This window comes from Notamacropus eugenii, chromosome 5, assembly GCF_028372415.1.
Source record: "Notamacropus eugenii isolate mMacEug1 chromosome 5, mMacEug1.pri_v2, whole genome shotgun sequence".
Classification (NCBI taxonomy): domain Eukaryota; kingdom Metazoa; phylum Chordata; class Mammalia; order Diprotodontia; family Macropodidae; genus Notamacropus; species Notamacropus eugenii.
Window position 1 is genome coordinate 129045299 of NC_092876.1, and position 24142 is coordinate 129069440.

Consider the following 24142-nt stretch of genomic DNA (forward strand, 5'->3'; position numbering starts at 1 on the left):
TGGCTCAGGATGAAGGTAAATAGTAACTATTTCTTCTTTGGACAGCAACCCTCAGGATTTTCTCCTCCCAGTTTCTTTCTTTCTTTCTTTGGAGTGGGAAGATTGAATGCCAGGTTCAAGGACCATCAAGTGGCTAGATTTAGTGAACATAAAGTTTGCAAATGGATGGATGATGAATAGTCAGTTTGGTGGTGCTGACTTCACATAGTGTAGCAATCCAAATGGGAAAAAGTATCAGTCAGAGAGTTAGATCACTTAGTTATTCAATCAGTTATTTATGTATTTATCAATTTAGTTATATCAATCAGATCATTAGTTTTTATGGAAATGTTCAAGATGGCAAGTTTTTTAAAAAAAGAAGCACATTTCCAAATACTCATCAATGGTCCTGATGAGATAGATATTCCAAGTTCAGCTGGCTACTTCTTCTGGTTATGTATCTTAAGAAATGGTAGTTAACAGCTGAGGCCATTTTCTTGTACCTGGTTGTCTTCCAAATCTTCCAGTATCCTTCAGTAGGAGGGAGAAAAGGCTTCCCATAGTTTTGCTTAAAGTAGCTACTTTAGATGTCAGTCATCAAAGGGGCAAAATCTGTGGTGCAGATGGACAATGTTAGATAGAACCCAAATGACCTAGGGTTTGGTTATATGTCTCAGTGAGTGAGCAGCAAGAACAGTTCTCAGTTACTTAGATTTACACCAGACCAGGAAAATAGAGATAAAGATGACAAATAAAGATAGTCAGCGCAAGGCACATAGTAGGAATTTAATAAGTAATAATTGATTGAGATAGTGACTGAAAGTGAAAAAAAAATCAGTACTACCTGGCACCAGGAAATTTCCTCAGGTTTTTTCCATTTGTTGCTTCCTAGATACATGTGTAACTTTCTAGTGTCTTCTACCTTTCTAGCTGATTGGAAAATTTCTTGCTGAATTTCTCATTTTCATAGTCAATTTTCATCTTATGTTGCTAGATTTCTAGATTTTTAGTTGGCATGTGATAACGTTTAATATAAAATTTTGGAATAATCTCTTTGCTCTCTCTGAAGCAAACTCAGAGAATGCCTCTTCCTATGTCAACAAAAGCCAGCCAAGGCTGACTTAACATTCCTTTAGAGACCTTTAACCTAAGACACTATCTTGAATAATGGGACGTTTTCTATTATCTTAATATTTGTAGACATATCTATGTTATGGCATGTTAATGGTAAAGTAAATACAAACATCTTAGGTCGTAATTTCTATTTGAAACTTTGTCAAATTTTATCTTATTGTATTTACAACCCATGCAATTAAGAAATTCCTTTTTAATAGTCTAGGTAATCACTTATGGAGATCATAAATCTGAAGGACACAGAACACTTCTTTGTCCTAAAACATATTTAAGGTTGTCCAATTCTTTGTATCGGTAGCCAGAACGTTTTTCTGGCTCCATAATGCATTATGTTACCATTTTCTTTAATAGGGAATTGATTAATTAATTAAATCATAAAATGTATGCATTTAGCCTGTTGCCTTTTCTTTAACCAAGTTTTCAGGTTAACACATGAAATTGTCTTGTTCTATTTATTGCTTTCTAGTTGGATTTCTAGGTTAAATCAATGGTTCATTTCATTGTCTTTCTACATTTTCCCCTGTCCTGTCCTGTCCTGTCCTGTCCTTCCCCCAAACCTTAAACCTACTTCACTCTGAAGTTCGGAAGCCAATGGGGCTCTGCCTAAGGGCTCTTCTGGACCCTTCTAGCTTTAGAGTGATTATCAATAGTAACTGTTGCTGTTTCCCTCCCAGCCCGATGTTTTTCTTTTTCTTGACCTCATTAAAGGCTCCATGCCCTGGCTACTTCTGAAACAAACAGGCCTATTCAGTGAATGGGCGTTGCCTCACCCTAAGTGAGTACCTGCAAAGATCTTGGTCAAAAGAGTACAAGTTCTCCCAGTGCATCCTGGGTCATCTCCCATCATCCTGATGAATATCTGGTCACTGGATTCAGATGGCTCTGGAGGAGAAGTGAAGCTGTGACCCGCACATCCCTCCCTCAGTCAAAACAAAGTCAAGCGCAAGTCTTGTCATCATTTCTCTGATGGCGTCGTCTTCTACGGCAAGGACAAACACATTTTCATTGGTTATCCTTTTCCCTGAGCCTTCTGGGAGTTGTAGTTCTGGCTTTTTCTTCACCATCTTTACCCCACTGGTCTCCTAGAAGATGTAGACCTGGCTCTCACTGCCTCATAGACTGCTGAGCCTCTGCTCTCTACCTGCCCCAAGAGTCAGGAGAAGTTTTCCTGGCCCCTATACCTGCTTAGGTTTAATATGATTGTACGTGTTAAGGTTAATATTATAGGGCTTCTGGGAACCGTAATTCTTCCTGTTTATATCCATATCCAGGGAATAATTAGAGCTTTAGACCTGACTCTTGTCTTGTATGTCACTGTAGTCGGCTATAAACACCAAAAGAGCTCAGCCAGTCTCATTCAGAAGCTTCGGCCAACACTACTGGAAGATGGGCGAAGGAGGTCAAGACCAAAGGGCTTGGTGATTTAATTTAGGAAAAGCAACAGTAGAAAACTGTCAGAGCTGCTAAACTCTATTTTTCTACAGTTGTGGGAAAGGTAAGTTCATACCTGCTGTGGGCACTCGAGAGATAGATCCAGCATTGGTTTGTCAAGAGCTGAAGTCCACTGTGCTGACATGAGCAGCCCCTCTCAGATGGCATCAGGGATGGGGCTTCTTAGGCCCTCTATGACTTTAAGCCAGGGGTGGGGAACCTATGTCCTTGAGGACACATATGGCCCTGTAGGTCCTCATACGTGACCCTTTGACTGAATCCAAACTTCACAGAACAAATCCTCTTAATAAAAGGATTTGTTTCTGAAGGGGATAAGAGGGGGGAGGGAAGGGTGATAAAAGGGAGGGCAGACTGGAGGAAGGGGTAATCAGCATGCATATTATCTCAGGGTGGGAATTAGGGGAGAGATGGGGAGAAAATTTGGAACTCAAAATCTTGTGGAAATGAATGTTGAAAATTAAAAATAGAGGGTGGAGCCAAGATGGCATAGTAAAAGCAGAGACTTCCCTGAGCTCTCCCCCAAAGTCCTCCAAATACCTGTCAAAAATGATTCTAAACAATTTCTAGAGCTAGAGAAAACTAAAAATAAATAAGTTAATTTACAAAAAGAGAAAAAAAAGGATTTGTTCTGTAGAACTTGGATTCAGTCAAAAGACTGGACCCAAGAACCTAGAAGGCCACATGTGGCCTTGAGACCACAGGTTCCACACCCCTGCTTTAAACTCTGCTTCACCAACTTTTCCTGGGTCTGTTCCATTAGGATTTATGGGATCTCATGCAGCAGCAACAGTGAGGAAATAAGATGTGGCATGTTCTACTGAACAAAAGATACCAAGTGACCATTAAAATCTCATCATTCCCCGTGAGTGTTCTACTTCCCTAATTAGCAACCCTGGCTATCATTCCACCACTTCCTATGTCTCACCCCTCTTAAACCTATTCTTCCCCTTTATGGAAACTTCTAATATCTGTACTCTTCTGTATTTCTACAGTATTACTTACCCCTCTATGATCTCACTTTTCTCTCTCTTCAATCTCAATCCCAAACCTCAGCCCTGGATTGCTAGCAAATCTGCCACCTCTGCTCATACTCACTAGGTGCTGAATGAAACTGGAAGAAATCTCCTAAGTGAATACATTAAAGAATGACAGACAACCTTATCAGGGTCCTCACTTTTAGTCCTCCCTAATTGATTCCCTGTCCTATTCCTCATAGAAGGTATTTCAACTTTCTCTTTTCTCCTCAAATCCTCACTCCTCCCTCACAACCTTCCTCCCCCGCCCCACTATTCCTACCCCAGATGATGACCCTGCCTCTCACTTTACTGTGAATATTTCAGCCATGTGACAACCTTCCTGTTCTCCCATTCTCTTCATCTCAAAACCCCTTGGCACCATCTCCCACTCTCCCATTCTTTTCCCCACTCTCTGATAAAGAAGCTACCCTTCTCATTGTCAAGGCCAACCCCTCTATGTGTGCACTTGATACCCTTTTGTCTTCTCTAGGATGATCCTTAAACATCCCTACCCTAATCTTGATCATTATCATTTTTTTACTTTGTGCCTGGCACATAGTAGACAATTAATAAAAACTTGTGGGTTGATTGGTTACCTTCAAACATGCGCAAGTCTCCCACCCTTAAAAAAGCCTTTATAGATCTTACCATTCCCAATGGCTATCATATCTCTGTCCTTACTCTTTTTTAAAAATTAGTTAATTAATTTTTAATTTTCAATATTTACTTTTATAAGATTTTGAAATTTCCCCCCTCCTCAAGACAACATGCAATCTGATATAGGTTATACATGTATAATCACATTAAACATATTTCCACATTAGTCATGTTGCAAAAGAATGAGAACAAAAGGGAAAATCCATGAGAAAGGGGGAAAAAAAGAAAAAAATAGTGTATTTCAATCTGCATTCAAGCTCCATAGTTCATTCTGTGGATGTGGTTAGCATTTTCCATCATGAGTCTTTTCTCTCCTTGCTTTCTGAGCCAAACTCCTTCTGAAGTCTGGACATTGGTTCCTTTCTTCTTCCTGGACCTGACACTTGTTAGTTTTTCATGTTTGAAAGTTTCTCTTTATCTGCACTTGCTGCTTTTTATGTCATCTCCTGTCCTTCATTTCTCAACCCTTTCCAGTCTGGCTTCTGACCTTCATCTGAAAGCACTCTCTCTAAAGTTGCCAGAGATCTCAATCTGATCCTTGCTCAATCGTTATCTCTCTCGACCCATCTTCGGGATTTGACATTGCATTCAAACACTGTATTTGATATCTCTCTTCCTGGATACTGCCTGATACCTCTTCTAGCTCTCCTCCAAAGTATTTGAGCACTCTTTTTCAGCCTCTGCTGATTCATCATCCACATCACGTTCCTTACCTCTGGGTATTCCACAAAGTTCCATCCGGGACTCTCTTCTACGTCTTCACTATCTCGATAACTTCAGCAACTTCTGTGAATTTAACTGCCATCTCTCTGCAGATGAGTCAGATCCATAGGCTCAGCTTGTCTCTCTGAGATTCAGTACTACCTCACCAGATGCTTCTTGGACATGTCAAATTTCGATATTCCAGAGACATTTCAAATTCAGCATCTTTCCCCCTAAACTAGGGGGTATGCTGGAAAGAGTTAAGAGAGAGCAATTTGTTCATTTTTCAAGGTGAGCATTTACACCTCAGAAATCAACAAATGCTACAAGACAGGACTTGGTCTCTTAGACTTTAAAAAGTGAGGGAGAAAACGTTAACCACACAAATTAGATTCAAAAGTGCATCACACATACATATCCAACCCCAGTACTGATAAACATTTACCAGCCCAGCCATGCCCTAAGCCCTCCCCACTTTCAAATTGAGTTATTTCTGCTGACGGCACTACCATTCATTTCATTCACATTTCCACTTGGCATGTTCAGCATTATCCTAGATCCTCATCTTCTCTTCTGCCACGTATCTAATTGGTTGCCAAATATTGCTGTTTCTACCTCCCAAAGTCTTTCTCAGCTGTGACCTACTCTCCACTTTTTATCATTACAACTTAGTTAGAGCCCTCATCACCTTTTACTTAGATTGTTGCAATAGCCTGGTAACTATTGTCCCTGCCTTTAATCTCTCTCTCCTTCCTCTCTATCCTAACACACTGCCAAAGTAATTTTCTTTAAGGGCGGATCTCACTACAGATCTGACTCCCCTATTGAAATCCACTGGCTTCCTATTGTCTTTTAAAAATTAATTAATTGATCGATTGATTTTTAAATATTTAAATTATTTATTTTCAGTTTTCAACATTCACTTCCACAAGATTTTGAATTCCAAAATTTCTCCCCATCTCTCCCTTCCCCAGAAAAATGTGTACCCCAATCACCCCTTTCCCCAATCTGCCCTCCCTTTTATCACCCCCCTTCTCCCATCCCCTTCCCTTCTATTTTAGCGTAGGGTAAGATAAGTTTCTATATCCCATTACCTATACAACTTATTTCCCAGTTGCATACAAAAAACAATTTTTAACATTCATTTTCTTTGTCTCAGTTCTAAAAAGCTTTTTCTTGCCTCTTTTATGTGAGATACTTTACTACATTCTACCTCTCCCTTTCTCTTTCTCCTAGTACATTCCTCTCAACACTTAATTTTACTATTTAGGTATCCTCCCTTCATATTCAGTTCATCCTGTGCCCCCCCATCTATCTATATCTATATCTATACACATACACACATATATACATACACACACATATATACATACACATACATATACACATACTTACACAGATATCATATACTCTGATATGGTCTTCATTGAAAATGAAGGATGAACACAACAATACACATACATATGTACATATGTATGTATATATGTGTGTATATGTGTGTATATGTACACATACATATATGCACACACATACATTCCTTCTAACTACCCTAATACTAAGAAAGGTATCATGAGTTACAAATATCATCTTTCCATGTAGGAATGTAAAGAGTTCAACTTTAATGAGTCTCTCATGGCTTTTCTTTCCTGCTTACCTTTTCATGTTTCTGTTGATTCTTGTATTTGAAAGTCAAATGTTCTATTCAGCTCTGATCTTTACAACAAGAATTCTTGGAAGTTGTTTATTTCATTGAAATTCCATTCTTCCCCCCTGAAGTATTATACTCAGTTTTTCTGGGTAGGTGATTCTTGGTTTTAATCCTAGCTCCTCTGACCTCTGGATTGTCATATTGCAAGCGCTCCAGTCTCTTAGTGTAGAAGTTGCTAAATCCTGTATTATCCTGATTGTGTTTCCACAATACTTGAATTTTTTCTTTCTGTCTGCTTACAATATTTTCTCCTTGACCTGGGAACTCTGGAATTTGGCTACAATATTCCTAGGAGTTTTCCTTTTGGGATCTCTTTCAGGAGGTGATCAGTGGATACTTTCAATTTCTGTTTTATCCTCTAGTTCTAGAATATCAGGGTGGTTTTCCTTGATAATTTCTTGAAAGATGGTATCTAGGCTTTATTTATTAGTCATGGTTTTCAGGTAGACCAGTAATTTTAAAATCATCTCTCCTGGATCTATTTTCCAGGTCAGTTGTTTTTTCAACTGAGATATTTGCCACTGTCTTCTATTTTTTTCATTCTTTTGGTTTTGTTTTATAATTTCTTGATTTCTCATAAAGTCATTAGTTTCCATTTGCTCCATTCTAATTTTGAAGGAATTATTTTCTTCAGTGAGCTTTTGGACCTCTTTTTCCATTTGATCAATTCTGTCTTTTAAGGCATACTTCTCCTTATTGGCTTCTTGGACCTCTTTTACCATTTGGGTTAGTCTATTTTTAAAGGTGTTATTTTCTTCAGCAATTTTTTTGGAGTCTCCTTTAGCAAGCTGTTGACTCATTTTTCATGATTTTCTTGCATTGCTCTCATTTCTCTTCCCAATTTTTTTTTCTACTTCTCCAACTTGCTTTTCAAAATCCTTTTTGAGCTCTTCCATGGCCTGAGACCAATTCATATTTTTGTTGGAGGTTTCAGATGCAGGAGCCTTGACTTTGCTGTCTTCCTCTGATTGTATGGTTTGGTCTTCCTCTAGTTGTATGCTTTCATCTTCCTCTTTGAAAGAAAATACCTTCTCGCCAAGAAAGTAACTTCCTATAATCTTATTTTTTTCTCTCATTTGGTCATTTTCCCTGACAATTACTTGACCTCTGAGCTCAGGGGCTTTGTGCAGTTGCTTTCTGAGATATCTCCAGGGACCTGTAAATTCTCAGCTCCTCCAAATTGGTATGATCAAAGGAGAGGTGTTAACTCCTCTCCTGACCTGCACTCTGGTCTGTGAGCAACCACAAGCACTCTTTTCTGCCCTGCATCTGCAAGTAGGATTCCCTCTCCATAGCTACCACCAGTTCTGCCATGCCAGTGCTCCTACTTGCACAGGGCTGGCAGCCAGGACTGTGACTCAGATCAGCTGCTTGATTTCCCTACTCTCTGTAGTCTGAGAGCTCCAGAAGCAGCCAGCTGCTGCAGCAGTGGCTGACACCACCCTGGGGCTAGGGATGGGATCAGACCCAGTTCATCCAGGTGAGAGAGCTTTCTTTTTGACCTTTTAAGCTGTCTTTGATACTTGTGGGTTGAGAAGTTTGGAAACCCTGGTGCAGTGATTCAGTGCCATGAGGTCTGTTCCAGTTCGATCGATGCCTGGGGCAACAGACCTCTTCTGTCAACTTTCCAGATTGTCTTGAGCTGTAAATCTGTTTTATTCTGTCATTTTGTGGCTTCTGCTGCTCTAGAATTTGTTCAGAGTCATTTTTTATAGGTGTTTTGAAGGGTTTGAGCAGAGAGCTCAAGGCAAGTCCCTGCTTCTACTCTGCCATCTTGGCTCTGCCCCTTACTGCCTTTAATAACAATAATTTACATTTCTACAGTGGTTACAGTGTACTAAGCACCTTACAATTATTATTTCATTTGATTCTCATAACGACCCTGGAAGGTAGGTGCTATTAGTATCACATTTTACAGGTGAGGAAACTGAGGCTAAATGACTTGCCCAGAATCACACAGCGAGTAAGTATCTGAGACTGGATTTGAACTCAGGTCTCCCAGTCCAATTCTCTATCCACTGCACCACAGTTTATTCTTTAAGAGAAACTCCTTTGTACCTTTTAAAATGTTGTATGACTTGACCCCAGCCTATCTTTCCAGCCTCATTAGACAGCATTCTTCCCTACACTCTGCAATCCAGCCCAACTGGTCTTCTCTCTGTTCTTCCCACACAACCATCTATCGCTTTTCTCTGTAACTTTGCACTGACCTTCCCATGTGGAATGGAAAAAATGTCCTTATTTCTGCCTCAGAGAAGCTTCCGCTTCCTTTGAGGTAGGTCAAGTACCACCTTTCCTCCTCATCAACTACAAAGGCCCTATTTACTATATTACCTTGTAACTAACTACTTTGTATGTATTTGTATGTATTCCCCTTACATTTATTCTAGATACATCTATATGGGTACTTATTGTCTCAAATAAGCTCTTTGAAATTAGGGGCCATTTCATTCTTTGTACTTATATCCCTAGTATCTGGCTTATAGTGGGTGCTTAATACCTGTTTGTTGATTGTCTTGAACAGCATATGTTTGTACAAACTATGTTGTGTCTGGTCTTTATAGACTGCATGGGAAGAGCTGTCCATATTTGTTTTATATCATGGGGAACTGTAATAAGCACTTATTTGGTGCCTACTATGTGTCAAACACTAGGCTAAGAGCTTTACAAATATTATTTCCATTTGATCCTCATAACAACCTGAGAAGTGAGTGCAAAATTATCCCCATTTTATAGTTGAGGAAACTCAGACAAAAAGAGAATAAATGACTTGCCCAGGGTCACACAGCTACTAAGTGTTTGAAGCCTGATTTGAACTTGTTTCCCTACCTTCAGGTCTAGCACTCTATCCTCTGGACCACGGGTGGGAAACCTGTGACCTCAAAGCCACATGTGGCCTTCTAGGTCTTCAATTGCAGCCCTTTGACTGAATCTAAGCTTCACAGAACAAATCCCCGTAATAGAATTCTGTAAAACTTGGTCTCTGTCAAAGGACTTCACCCAAAGACCTAAGGCCACATGTGACCTTGAGGGCACAGGCTCCCCACCCCTGCTCTGGACCATCAAGATGCCTACTATAGTATCCACCAGGAAATTCACAGGCGTGGAGAGAACATGGAGACCAAACTTCTGGCATGTGTAGACCTGGCAAATATCTCTGGAGTGGCAGTATTGACTGAAACCAAATCTAACCCATTCAAAGTAATAATATCTAATATAGTGCTTTAAGGTTTTCAAAGTGGTTTACAGATATTTCTCATTTTATCCTTATAGCAACTTTGGAAGGTAAATGCTGTTATTATCCCCATTTTACAGAAGAGGAAACTGAAGTAAAAAGAAGATAAATGACATGTCCAGGATCACAGAGCTAGTTAGTGTCTAAGGGTAGGTTTGAACTCAGGTCTTCCTGATTCCAGGTCCAGTATTCTATTCACTCTTTCAAGTAATAATTAATTTTTAAAAAGTAGCGATAACTAGCATTGGTAGAACACTTTTAGGTTTCCATGTTTCTTTACAAATATTTTCTCATTTTATCCTCACAACAACTCTGAGAGGTAGGTGCTATTATTATCCCCATTTTACAGTTGAGGAAACTGAGAAAAGCAGAGATTAAGTGACTTAGATTTGAATTTAAGCCTTGCTGTCTCCAGGGCTAGCACTCTATCCACTATGCCGCCTAGGTGCTGTAAAAGAAACGATCATAATGGCAATGATAATAATAGATAACATTTGTACAGTACTTTAAAGTTTCTGAAGTTCTTTTTTTTTTATAATTAAATTTATTTATTTAACTTTTAACATTCATTGTCACAAAATTTTGGGTTACAAATTTTCTCCCCTTTTATCCCCTCCTCCCCCAAACACCAAGCATTCTAATTGCCCCTATCACCAATCTGCTCTCTCTTCTATCATCCCTCTCTACCCTTGTCTCCATCTTCTCTTTTGTCCTGTAGGGCCAGATAGCTTTCTATACCCCTTTACCTGTATTTCTTATTTCCTAGTGGCAAGAACATTACAGTTGATCCTAACACTTTGAGTTCCAACTTCTTTACCTCCCTCCCTCTCCACCCCTTCCCTTTGGAAGGCAAGCAATTCAATATAGGCCAAATCTGTGTAGTTTTGCAAATGACTTCCATAATAGTTGTATTGTATAGGACTAACTATATTTCCCTCCATCCTATCCTGTCCCCCATTACTTCTATTCTCTTTTGATCCTATCCCTCCCCATGAGTGTCGACCTCAAATTACACTTTCCTCCCCATGCCCTCCCTTCTATCATCCCCCCCACCCTGCTTGTCCCCTTATCCCCCACTTTCCTGTATTGTGAGATAGGTTTTCCTACCAAAATGAGTGTGCATTTTATTCTTTCCTTTAGTGGAATGTGATGAGAGTAGACTTCATGTTTTTCTCTCACCTCCCCTCGTTATCCCTCCACTAATGAGTCTTTTGCTTGCCTCTTTTATGAGAGATAATTTGCCCCATTCAATTTCTCACTTTCTCCTCCCAATATATTTCTCTCTCACTGCTTGATTTCATTTTTTTTTTAAGATATGATCCCATCCTTTTCAATTCACTCTGTGCACTCTGTCTCTATGTATGTGTGCATGTGTGCATGTGTGTGTGTGTACTCCCACCCAGTACCCAGATACTGAAATGTTTCAAGAGTTACAAATACTGTCTTTCCATGTAGGAATGTAAACAGTTCAACTTTAGTAAGTCCCTTATGACTTCTCTTTGCTGTTCACCTTTTCATGCTTCTCTTCATTCTTGTGTGTGAAAGTCAAATTTTCTTTTCAGCTCTGGTCTTTTCATCAAGAGTGCTTGAAAATCCTCTATTTCATTGAAAGACCATTTTTTCCCCTGAAGTATTATACTCAGTTTTGCTGGGTAGGTGATTCTTGGTTTTAGTCCTAGTTCCTTTGACTTCTGGAATATCCTATTCCATGCCCTTCGATCCCTTAATGTAGAGTCTCCTAGATCTTGTGTTATCCTGATTGTATTTCCACAATACTTGAATTGTTTCTTTCTAGCTGCTTGCAATATTTTCTCCTTGACTTGGGAACTCTGGAATTTGGCCACAATGTTCCTAGGAGTTTCTCTTTTTGGATCTCTTTCAGGCGGTGTTCTGTGGATTCCTTGAATATTTATTTTGCCCTCTGGTTCTAGAATCTCAGGGCAGTTTTCCTTGATAATTTCATGAAAGATGATGTCTAGGCTCTTCTTTTGATCATGGCTTTCAGGTAGTCCCAGAATTTTTACATTGTCTCTCCTGAATCTATTTTCCAGGTCAGTTGTTTTTCCAATGAGATATTTCACATTATCTTCCATTTTTCCAATCTTCTCGCTATGTTCTGTGATATCTGTCTTTCTCACAAAGTCCTTAGCGTCCATCTGTGCCATTCTAGTTTTGAAAGAACTATTTTCTTCAGTGAGCTTTTGAATCTCCTTTTCCATTTGGCTAATTCTGCTTTTGAAAGCATTCTTCTCCTCATTGGCTTTTTGAACCTCTTTTGCCAATTGAGTTAGGCTAGTTTTCAAGGTGTTATTTTCTTCAACATTTTTTTAGGTCTCCTTTAGCAGGGTGCTGATCTGCTGTTCATGCTTTGACTTCATGTCTCTCATTTCTCTTCCCAGCTTTTCCTCTACCTCTCTAACTTGATTTTCAAAATTCTTTTTGAGCTCTTCCATGGCCTGAGCCCATTGGGTGGGCTGGGACACAGGAGCCTTGATTTCTGTGTCTTTGCCTGATGGTAAGCATTGTTCTTCCTCATCAGAAAGGAAGGGAGGAAATACCTGTTCACCAAGAAAGTAACCTTCTATAATCTTATTTCTTTTCCCTTTTCTGGGCATTTTCCCAGCCAGTGACTTGACCTCTGAATATTCTCCTCACACCCACCTCGCCTCCTGATCCTCCCAGCCAGCGTTTGGGGTCTGAGATTCAAATGCTGCTTCCAGTCTTAGGGCTTTTGGCGGGGGCAGGGCTGCTATTCAGTATGAGATTAAGTTCAGGTGCTGAGGTCGGGGCAGGGCCTCCTCTCAGGCTCAGTTCTCTCAGGGGGTTTATGCACAGACCTTCCACAATGGATTCAGGCTCCCGTCCACTTGGGGAGCCCCGGTCTGCAGCCGCCTCTCAGCTTCTACCTCCCGGGGGGGCCTGAATTATGGGGGCACCCCACTCCCCTCTCGACCCGCCAAAGAGACTCTCTCACCGACCCCTGTCACCTGTGGGTGGAGGGACTTGTGCGGCTGCTGGAGATCCCGTCCCTGAAGCCTGCTCGGATCTTGTCCTCTTGGTGCCGCCGCCACGGCAGGGCTGCACTCAGCTCCCAGTCCACAGCGCGAAGGACCCCCCGCGAGAGGTTTGCAGGTCTCTCTGGAACAGAAATCTCCCTCGCTCCTATGTTCCGTGGCCTCTGGGTGCAGAATTCTCCGTGAGTTACTTCCCTGTAGCCGTTCTATGGGTTGTGGGTTCGGAGCTATGTGTATGTGCGTCTTTCTACTCCGCCATCTTGGCTCCGCCCCCTCTGAAGTTCTTAACATGAACTAGAGCTTAATATCCATAAATGACCAAGTCTTTTCAGGGGAGTCTAGCAGCTGGGAAAAGGGGGTGGAAATTGGGACAGGCTTCAGGTAGGAGGTTACACTCCAGCTGGTAGGTGGGGAATATATTCCAAACACTGGAGAAATCCAGTCAGAACCTGATAGCTCAAGAGTGGATCCAGAGGTGAGTGCTGTCTTTGAGATGTTCTAGTGCCGAGTGAATGGAAGTTTCATTTCAAGGAGAATCTTGGCATGAGAACTGGGGGATTCTAACTGGTTAAGTAGGAAATGCCCATGGAGCAACATATAAAATCTACCTGAATGATTCCTGGCTTTTTTTAGAACAGTCTTGGAAGCGTTGCCTTCTCTAAGATTTAGCATCTCAAAAGTCACCTAAAAGAACAGCTATTTAGTGTCATCATCATGGAGTCCCTTAATCCATATAGAAAGTACTACCTATATTGAATGTGGACATTGTAGTTGCTGGAAGAGCTGGAAAATGCCATGCCAGAGATATTTGCCAGGTCTATACATACCAAAAGTTTGGCCTCCATGTTCTCTCCATGCCTGTGAATGTCCTGGTGGATACTATAGTAGGCATCTTGATGGTCCAGAGCAGGGGTGGGGAGCTGTGCCCTCAAGGTCACATGTGGCCTTAGGTCCTTGGGTGAAGTCTTTTGACTGAGTCCAAGTTTTACAGAATTCTGCTAAGGGGATTTGTTCTGTGAAACTTGGATTCAGTCAAAGGGCTGCAATTGAGTACCTAGAAGGCCATGTATGGCCTTGAGATCACAGGTTTCCTCATATATGAGGAAACTGATAAAATCACCTTGGGGATAATCACAGCCTCCCAGATAAAACATGAAGGAGAGACATACTGTTCTCATGACCACATAGAGACCTAGCATCAGGTGAATTAACTGAGAGCTCCTATATAAGTGTCTGGCCTCAGATACTTACTAGCTGTGTGACCCTGGGCAAGTCACTTAACCCTGTTTGCCTCAGTTTCTTCATCTGTAAAACAAACTGGAGAAGGAAACGGCAAACCACTCCAGTGTCTTTGCCAAGAAAACCCCAAATGGGGTCACAAAGACTGAAATGACTGAACAACAACAAACCTGTTCAAAGGCAGAGCCATGTCTGCAGGAATATAATGATGATTGCAGGGCATTATGTTTTATTAGTTCATTTGCATGTGACTGTTTTTAGAATTTTAAAGGTTATAAATGAGAAATGGTGCATCAAGTCACTATGTGGGAATCATAACTGACAGAAAGGTGGCATTTTTGACTTTCATACCCTGTTAGGGATGGATGACTAGAATTCACTCTTGGGAGCTATGATGGGGCATGGATTTGAAGCATGAGAAGCCAGAGGAGAAATTCTAGGAAGAAGCCAGTAGGAGTAAAGGAGAAGAAAATGTGAAGCTGAGTGCAAGGGAGTCAGGGACAGGGCTCAGAAAATGGAAGAACAGCTGCACTGAAGACTTATGGGGTCTGTAGCTGCCGGAAGGTCATTGGAAGAGAGGTCAGTCCTAATGTTGTGAGAGTGACTTATTGATTCCTGTGGGCAAATGAGAGCCTAAAGTCTCATGGCCTGTCTTTGTATGGCTTATAAGATTCTTTTTTTCGACTTAAATAAAGTTTTATTGGAGAACAGCTATGATTGTTCATTTAAGTATTACTACAGCATTCTTGAAAAGTTGCAACAGAACAGAGACTGTACAGGATATCCATCCCTTCGTTCAGTGCACACCCAATCACAATGATGCAGTTACAACTTGATGGCGTTTCAGATGTCACATTTTTTTTTTTTAAAAAAGTACCAGTCCATATTCATCATGTCAAAACCAGAAAAGAATAGGGAGCAGGGGGAAGTTTTGCTGAGATTTTTTTGAGCTCAGGACTGAGATGGAAAATTTTCAAAATAAGAATTGCCCTCAAATGCTATTATTAACACTGGATGACTTTGGAAATTAGCTTTTGCAGCAGACTTGGTACTGCCTCTTAATGAAGTTATTCTACAATTACAAGGCAAAATAGAATTTAATATGTGACTCATATTGCAGTAAAGTCCATTTGATGAAGGATAACATTGTTTGAATCATAAGTAATTTCAAGTTGCTTTAAACATATTCCATGCTTTCAAAAATTAAAACAAGAAGCAAGAGTTCCATTTCTACAGTTTTGCAGAAATACACTTTTGGAGTGCAAACTATAGTTCCATGGTGTTTTTTGGACCTCAGTGCAAGTGCAAAAAAATTTTCATATTTCAAAATCTGTTTAACTGTGCAATTGAGGAGGCTCCACTTAACCTTCAGGTGGAAGTAATTAATGTGTAATGTAATGACTTGCTAAAAAGCAAAAATCAAGACAAGAGTCTAATAGGATTCTACAAATGCCTTCCAAGTGATGAATATGTTCAAATAAAATCATACGTTTGTAGATCAATATCAGCATTTGGCAGTACGTATCTATTTGAAAAGTCATTTTCAAAGATGAAATGAGTCAAATATCATTAGAGATTAGTATTAGCTGATAAACATTTGCAATTGTTTTTGTTGATAGAGAATATTAACCTTGAACACCAATTCAGTGAAATATATTCCCCTAGAAAGAATTCCATTCTTTTCATTAGTAGACCTGTATTATTAAAAAGTGTATTCAATTAATATTAGTATATTTTAATTTCCTCAATAAAAATTGACAATTTGTTTTCTTTCTTTTTATGTAAGTACTTTTATTACATAAGTACTTCTTATTATATAAGTACCTTTTTTATATGACATCCTTGATTTTTTTCTCCCCTCAAAGCATAAAATATTTACTATCTGGCCATGTACAGGAAATACTAACCAAACTCTGCTCCAGTGTCATCTACAGAATGAAGAGAAGAATCCTCTCAGGAGAGCCTATGTTGCCTTCTACTGAGTTCTCCTGTCTGAGAGCGAGAAACAGAGGCAGGAGAAGATAGCCTGTGCAGTGACTTTCCTCTGAGAAGAAGTTTTGACTTTGCTGAAAGCTGAGTGGACAAAAAACTACTTGCTATTAGAAGAGTTTGCTAGAGGAAATGGATATTTACAGCTTGAGAGAAAGAAAATCTCCTTTGAGCCTCAGAGCAGATCTGAGGAGCTTGGCAATTCTCTGGCTTAAGGTACCTTATTGTCAGCACCCTGTAAAAGTTGGCTATGTTCTTAAAGAGTTTGTCACCAACTCTGCAACCTGAAAGTAAGTAGCAGAAAAGTCGCTTTGACTCAGGTGTGTTGTGAAGCCCAGACATGAAGGAGATTGAAAAGAAGTGGTTTTGCCCTTCATGGGAGATCGGATGTAGACTATTCTCTAAAAAGACCAAGGACATCTATCTATAGAATCATTTCACACGTATAATGGATATCATACTGCTTGTCTTCTCAGTGGATGAAGGAGGGGCTTGAGGGAGGCAAAGAATTTGGAACTGACAATTAAAATTTAAAAAAATCTGTTTGTATCCTTTGTCTACCCATCTGTTAAGAAATGACTTCTGTTATTTGCCTTGTTTATGATACAATTTGTGGTCTGAAAGTGCTTTTCCGCCTTTATTCTAAACGTTTTTGTTATTTACTTTGATATTCTAGATCTTTTATTCCTTCATATGAATTTGGTTTTTGTTCCTAGTTCTACAAAGTATCCTAATAGTAACTTTATTGCTCTAGCACTGCAATAAATTTAGGAGTATTGTCATTTTAATTCTATCGTCTCAACCCAACCACAAGTGCTAAACGCCTCTTCAATTATTTAAATTCTCTACTTCTTTAACAAATATTTAGTACTTATATTTATAAAGGCCTTACATGTGCTTTGGTAGATTGATTCCCAGATATTTATTCATTTTGTAGTTCTTTTGAAGGGGATTTTCATTTCTAATATTCCCTTCTGGATTTTGTTGTTACTATATAGAAATACTATCGATTTTTGTGTCATTAATAAATTCTGACACCCTCTAAGATTTGCTTCACAAGGGCTAAGGAAGGTAAAGGTACTGGCTAATTACAAGTTCATTACATACTGCCACACAGAGAAAAACAAAATGGAGGCTGAAGCCTTATCCTATAGACCTTGAATGTCTACATTTTTAAAGATGTCCACGGAAGGAATGGAGGTAATTTATTATGTAAAAAGGAAATAAGTCTTTAACACAGGAAACCATAACTGATACTCTGGGACTTCCTCTGGAAAGTATGCCACAAGTAGAAATAAATGTTGTGGCATTGGGCCAGTCCTCATTGCTCTGGCTGTTATCCTCTCATACTTGCTTCTGGCTCCACTATGCCTCAACCACCTTCTCTGCCCAAAGATTCCTCATGCCCTGTACCTCCCTCCTCCAACAGGTGAGTCCCCTTAGAACCTACATATTCAGGAAGTGCCCAAGCCAGCCATGCTCACTCCTTCAGCCATTTCCTTGCTCTACTCCTGACCCTCAGGACTTCTCTACCATAACCCTGTGTGGCAATCTTCTCTCCCCTGGCCACACACTCTCCAGCCCCTTTTTAATGTGTTGTCTTCTTCCATTAGAATGCAATGTCCTTGAGGACAGAGTGGTCTTCCTTTGTCCTTCCATTTGTATTCTCAGTGTTCAGCACAGTGCTCGACATACAGTAGGTGCTTAATAAATGCATATTGTCATTAACTTGTGTTGTAGATGATTTTCTGGACCTCTCTTTTATTCCAGTCAGTATTAATCAATTTGATAAGTTTTCATAGGAATAGTAATTGTAAGTTCTGATAGTGGGCCTCAGAGCTGTGAACCACAGACTGTAAGTTTACTTGCTTAATCCACCCTTGTTTTTCTTTGTTATTTTCCTTGTGATGGTGATCAAGCCCAGTGTGGCTGAGGTGACTCAATGACATGGAAAGCATACCAGCTATTTTTGTTGCCCCACAGTCCCTTGTCATGACTCTATTGCCTAACAGGAGGAGGTATGAGCAGGTAGCCAATGAGTGACCCAGGCTGCCATCCTGCAGTCTGCCCTTCTATCAGCCCATTGGCCCAAGTAGATGTTTTGACATCTGCTCACCAGCCCAACCCTATGAACCTGCTCTATGACTTTGGTAGGTTAGTCTATGTAAGGTCTGCTCACTAACCCTTTGTCAACCAAAGGAATTCTGTATTTTGTGTAGACCCTCCTAGAGGACCAAGGGCAAGGTCTATCAACCAATAAGATTCTATATTTTTTGTCTGCTTCACCTGTATTGTCTGGGTGTCCAACAACATAAGGCCTTGGAGGAAGGGGGCATCTCAGATCATGAGGAAGACCTGAAGGGACTGATGGGGTTCAGTCTCTGGGAGCCTCCTTGAGTTCCCCTTGAATCTTTTCACTTAATCTGGTCTTTCTTACTCATATCTAATCTTCCCATTTGTTCTGACAGTCTCAGGAAGCCCATGAGCTTTTCATCATCACTGTGCTCAGGTCTCTGCTGCATTCCCCAACTTTGATCCCATCAAAACCCCATTCCCCAGGCTGCTGACCACTCCCATCAAGATCTTCCCTAGAGTCTATCTGTATTCACCCCAAGGTACCAGTCATTCCCATACCACTCCTATCAAGATCTCTGGATTGCCCCACCTGCTTCCCACCCAAGTCCTCCATTGTCTGCTATCTCCTGATTAAATCTCCTGATTGACTCTAGCTGTTTATGAGTCACCCTAGTCCCACAGAGGACCTCCTTGGACTTCTCCTCCAGACCCTCGCTAAACCCCTCCTCCCATTACCCTAGACTACCAGACCACCCCCAGATCCCTCCTATAGTCTTTCCTGTATTTAAGTTCCATCTCACCTCCATGAAGGTGTTCAGATTCAATCCAGTTCAGACTCTCTCTAGATGAGATTCTATCTGGCCCGCTTGTGAATATAAGCATTACAAAGGCTTAGGCTCCTTAAGAGTCAACCCAATTTGGCGAATCTTTAATAAACTGGTTTTTTTGTGCCAGACCTAGAGGCCTGTGGGCTACCCGAGTCTTCCTTACCTGTCCCAGGTCTTCGGTTGGCCAAACCGGGTGCGCATATGAGAGAAAGGACGTTCCAGAGTCGAACAAGGGTTGAGCTTTATTTCAGGGTCTCGGTTACAAGTGCAGGGGGTTCTTCCTTAGGAGGAAGAGGGAGAATCTCCCAAGGAGGCAAAGATCTTACAATAAGAGATTGGAAGTAGAAGTACAAGCAGGGAGAGAGGGGGAGGGGAGAGAAGGAGAAGAGGAAAAGCGGAGCCTTGTGTCCTCTTTGGCTCCTCACGTGCTAAGAGAGCTTTCAGGCTTCCCTGATCCTACTTAACTCTCCAGTCGCATAGTTTGCATCTAAATACTGTGCTGTTAGATAACAATAGTGTGCCCAGATCCGGGACAATCTCGAGGGCGGGGAGATCTCTCTCCCATCACGTTTCTCACGGGAAGAGGCGGAAATACACGAGATAGCTCGGTTCACCTTGATTCCCAGCCGTTTCCTGGGGGGGGGTCTCGTGAGAGCTCTAAGATTTAGAAGTTCCCACCTTTACCCGCCCGAGACTGTCCACACGGAATTGAGCTTCCAACCCCAACATTTTTGGTTTAAGAAGGCTTGAATCGAATTAATTTGAGCAGGACCGGGTGTGTGGGTATTTCAGAGTCCTCAGCACCCCTAAACCTTATCAGGACCATGGACCATTTAATAAAGTTCCATTGGCTCAGAGCCCTGCCTCAGTGGTTTTTCTTATAGAGTAGGCAATTTTGAAAATCTCCACATGTGGTTGTCCTTGAGTGAATGGCAACTAATACAGGTAAAGGGCTAAGGACTACAAGAATTAATACATGCCTCTCCCTCCGCAAAAGCAGTATGACAAGAGGACTTACGTTTCATACTGTAGAGCAGAGATGTCAAGGGGCAAATGGTCCTCACAACTTCCAAGCAGGTAAAACTAGATTAAAATATAATTGGGAAATGTTTAACAAAAGTAGTAAAAAAAAAAAAAAAAAGTTTTTCCTCTTCTTTATTTTCCTTATTTTCATAATCATCATCATCTTCTTCATCAATATGAACCTGCTAGTTATATATGACTATCATCATGTACTCATTTGAGTTTTTGTTCAGTAATTTTTCAGTTGCATCCTTGCCTGACCTGAATGGACCTGTCTCTATCCTGCCCCACCAAAAAGAGAATTGGAGAAACAAGAAAAAACTTTGAATAGCAACCTTAACTTCCTTTCTTTCTTCCCAGCCTATAGGGGAAGGAAAGTTCATGTGTTAGTTATTTATGCATGGTGGTGTGTCTTAAGACCTCTTGTTCTCCTTCTTGGACTGTATAGAAATTCTTTAAAAAGGTACTCAGCATCCCAGCCCCTTTGACTTTGTAAACATTAAACATTAATTTGCAAGTAAAAAAAATGATAGTGTTAATTTGTGGGTTTCTAAGTCAACATGTGCCTTCAGGGATCCATTTCTATTTAAATTTGACACTTATGGTTGAGAGGTTGGAAGAAGGTGAAGCTACACAACGAAAGGTGTTCCTGGCTTGTAATTCATCCTACAGATCATTGTGTTCATCCTTCATTATTGTAGAAGATCATGCCATCAAAGAAATGATGACATGACTTGCACTGGTCTTTGTTTTGAGTGAGTGAGGGCTGTGCAAGGTCACCAGCCTCACTTCTTCTCCAGAGCCATCTGAATCCAGTGACCAGATATTCATCAGGATGACTGGAGATGACCCAGGGTGCTATGGGAAACCTTGGCCATTTAAGGCCAAGATCTATTCAGGAACTCACTTAGGGTGAGGCAATGCCCATTCAATGAATAGGCCTCTTTAAGAAGTATGATCCCTTTAATGAGACAGAAAAAAAACATCAGGCTGAGAGGGAAACAGTTACTATTGATAATCACTCTTAAGCCAGGAGGGTCCAGAAGAAGAAGTACACAAAGGAAGGCTTTTCAAAATTTTCTTCTAAAAATTTATAAACTTAAAAAGTAAAGTATTGTAGTGAATAGAGAACTGGCCTTGGAGTCAGCAAGATGAGTTCAGATTTCACCTCTGACCTCTTGTCTCTGTGACCCTGGAAAAGTTACCTAACCTCTCTATGATCCAGGCAATTCTCCAAGATTGTAAGTTGAAGAGAAGGTGCTAACCTACACTGGTAGAGAAAGTTGATTGCTGGGAGCTTCCTATGGCAATAAAACCTGAGATCTAATCACTATCCCTTAACTTATTAAAAACTTAACAAATATCAATAAAAGCACTGTATCTCATGTCAATATCCTCTTAAGTGCTTTAAAATTAATTTCAGTCATAAACTTGTGTTGATTGCTTTAATTTTTACATCACCGATATTTACTAATGTATCCCTCCATAGCCCCCTCCAGGGATAATCTTTAGAGCAAAGAATGAAATAAAAAGACATAGTTCAACAAAATTGGACAACATATCAAAAAAGTCTGACATTATCTATAGTGTTGTATATACCCATACTCTCCTACTCCTTCAAAGGACTGGGTGGAACTATCTTCTCATATCTCCTCTTTGAGGCCTTATTGGTCATTATAATTTCACAGCATTCAGTTTCAGTTGTTTGTGTGGTTCCTTTCTCCATTAAGTTGTAGTTATTGTGTATCATTTTCCTGGTTCTCCTTAACTTCATCTGTCTATATAGGTCTTCCTGTGCTTCTCTGTATTCATCTTGTTCATTATTTCTTTACCATGAAAGCCTCTTTCATAGCTTTCACAATGATTTTGGACATTTAAGCCAAGGGAGAACTCTGGAGCTGGTACAGAATAGATTTTATTGCCCCAGGATGACAGCATTTGTGTGCAGGAAGCATGATACCAGTACTTGGTATGTTCAATGAATCAAGAAATATTTAGTAAGCACTTACTGTGTGCCAGGCACTATGATAAGCACTGGAGGTACAAAAAGAGGCACAAGACAGTCCCTACCCTCAAGGAGCTTACAACCTGACAGGGAAGACAACATGTTGTAGTTGTTCACTTGTTCTAATTGTGTCCAACTCTTTGTGATCTCATTTGGAGTTTTACTGGCAAAGATAATGGAACAGTTTACTATTTCCTTTCTCAGATCATTTTACAGATGAGGCCCAGGGTCACACAACTAATAAGTGTCTGAAGCCAGATTTGAACTCAGGAAGAGGAGTCTTTCTGACTTCAGACCTGGAACTCTATTCACTGTACCACCTAGCTGCCCTCAATCATTTATTGCTCCTGTTACTTGCCAGGAACTGTGCTAGAAGATGTTGATACAAAGATATAATGAAACAGTCACTAGCTTTAAGAAATTCATTCTATTGGGAAGATATCTACATGTAAGTGTAACGGGGTCTTAGCTAGGTGTTGACAAAACTTGTAGGCTTTTCTTCAATCTTCTTGTTACCATGCTCATTCACATCATTTCTGAGTTCTGTCGTAATCTAGGGATCTGTCTGGATATTTCCCCATTAAATACTAACTTGGAAAACCTTCATTAATTAATTTATTTTAGAGCCCCCAATCTAGTTTATTAATTTTTTTAATAAACTAAAGAAACGGCTTTTCCTTGAAAGGGTGTGATCATGCTTCTCTAATCATGAAAACTCCTAATCTTTATGACATCATTTCCTCCTCTCATAAATATCCCCATCCCTTTACTCCCATTTTCTAAGGACCCAGTCATATCTGTTGCCCAATAATAAATCTCTCTCCTCTGGGGGATCAAGGACAGAAAGAGGATAAAGGCCAAGACCCAGGCATTTTCAAATCCCTGACATTGAGACCACCTTTCCTAACTCAGAGGAGCTAGGAGGGGGTCTGAGGGGAAAAAAAAATGCCTTTTTCTTTTCCCAGTAAAGACAAACAAACATATTGATGAACACATTGTTCTCTGTGAATATAATTATTTACATTTGCATGTATATATATGTGTGTGGGTTTGTTTGTCTCAGGAGCCTCAGTCTATGAATTCCAAAGCTTAGAGACCCATCATGGAATGATGGATAAAGTATCAGAAAGGGAATCAGGTTGACTTGATCAGTAACTAATTCTATGTGCCCTTTCCAGGTCCTAAACTTCCTTTTCTCTTTCTGGGGGGCACTGTGAAGGTCAACAGAGATGATGGATGACAGTAATGATGATGGTGATAATAACAATAGCAAGCGTTTCTATGTTACTTTCAGTTCACTTTACATATTCTGTTATTTGATCCTTACAACAACCCTGTGAGGTAAGTGCTATCATTATTCCCATTTTACAGAAGAGGAAACTAATATGGAAAGAAGTTAAGTGACTTGCCCAGGGTCGCAAAGCTAGAAAGTATCTGAGGCAAGATTTGAACTCAAGTCTTCCTGATTTCAAATCCAAGTTCTATCTACAGAGAAATATTATTCCTGTATATATGTATGTAAGTTATGGGGGAATCCCTAACAACTTCCTGTCCCTTGTTCATGGGATAGAGAGATCTGTGGTAGCTTGAGCCATTCAGTCACTTTCATGACTTGGGCTTCTTATAGGGGTCTGACTCCAAGAAAGGCATCCTAGCCTGGAACATGGGGCTAAATCTCATTGATTCTGCTTCCCCATTACTTATCACAGCTGTTCCTTCTTCTGCATTTCTATGACCATCCTTTTAATAGTCTCCTAACTAATTGCTAACTCCAACCATTGCACCAGGACATTAAAGCCTAACCAGTATGGGCATCTTGCCATTTACTCCCACCCTAACTCACCACCAGGAGTAGTGACCCTCTAGAACTTTGACTTAATCACACCATCCCACACTACTTAAAGTAACGGAGAAGATGCCCTTATAGCTTAACCAGGTGAAATCAATCTATAATCATAGGCTTGAGACTACTTTCTAGAGTCCTTGGAACTGGAGTGATATTTCACAGGAATTTGGATGGGCTAAAGAAACTTGGTCATGCCCTAGGGGTCACCTATATATTATCCAGTTAGGTAGAATCACAGTC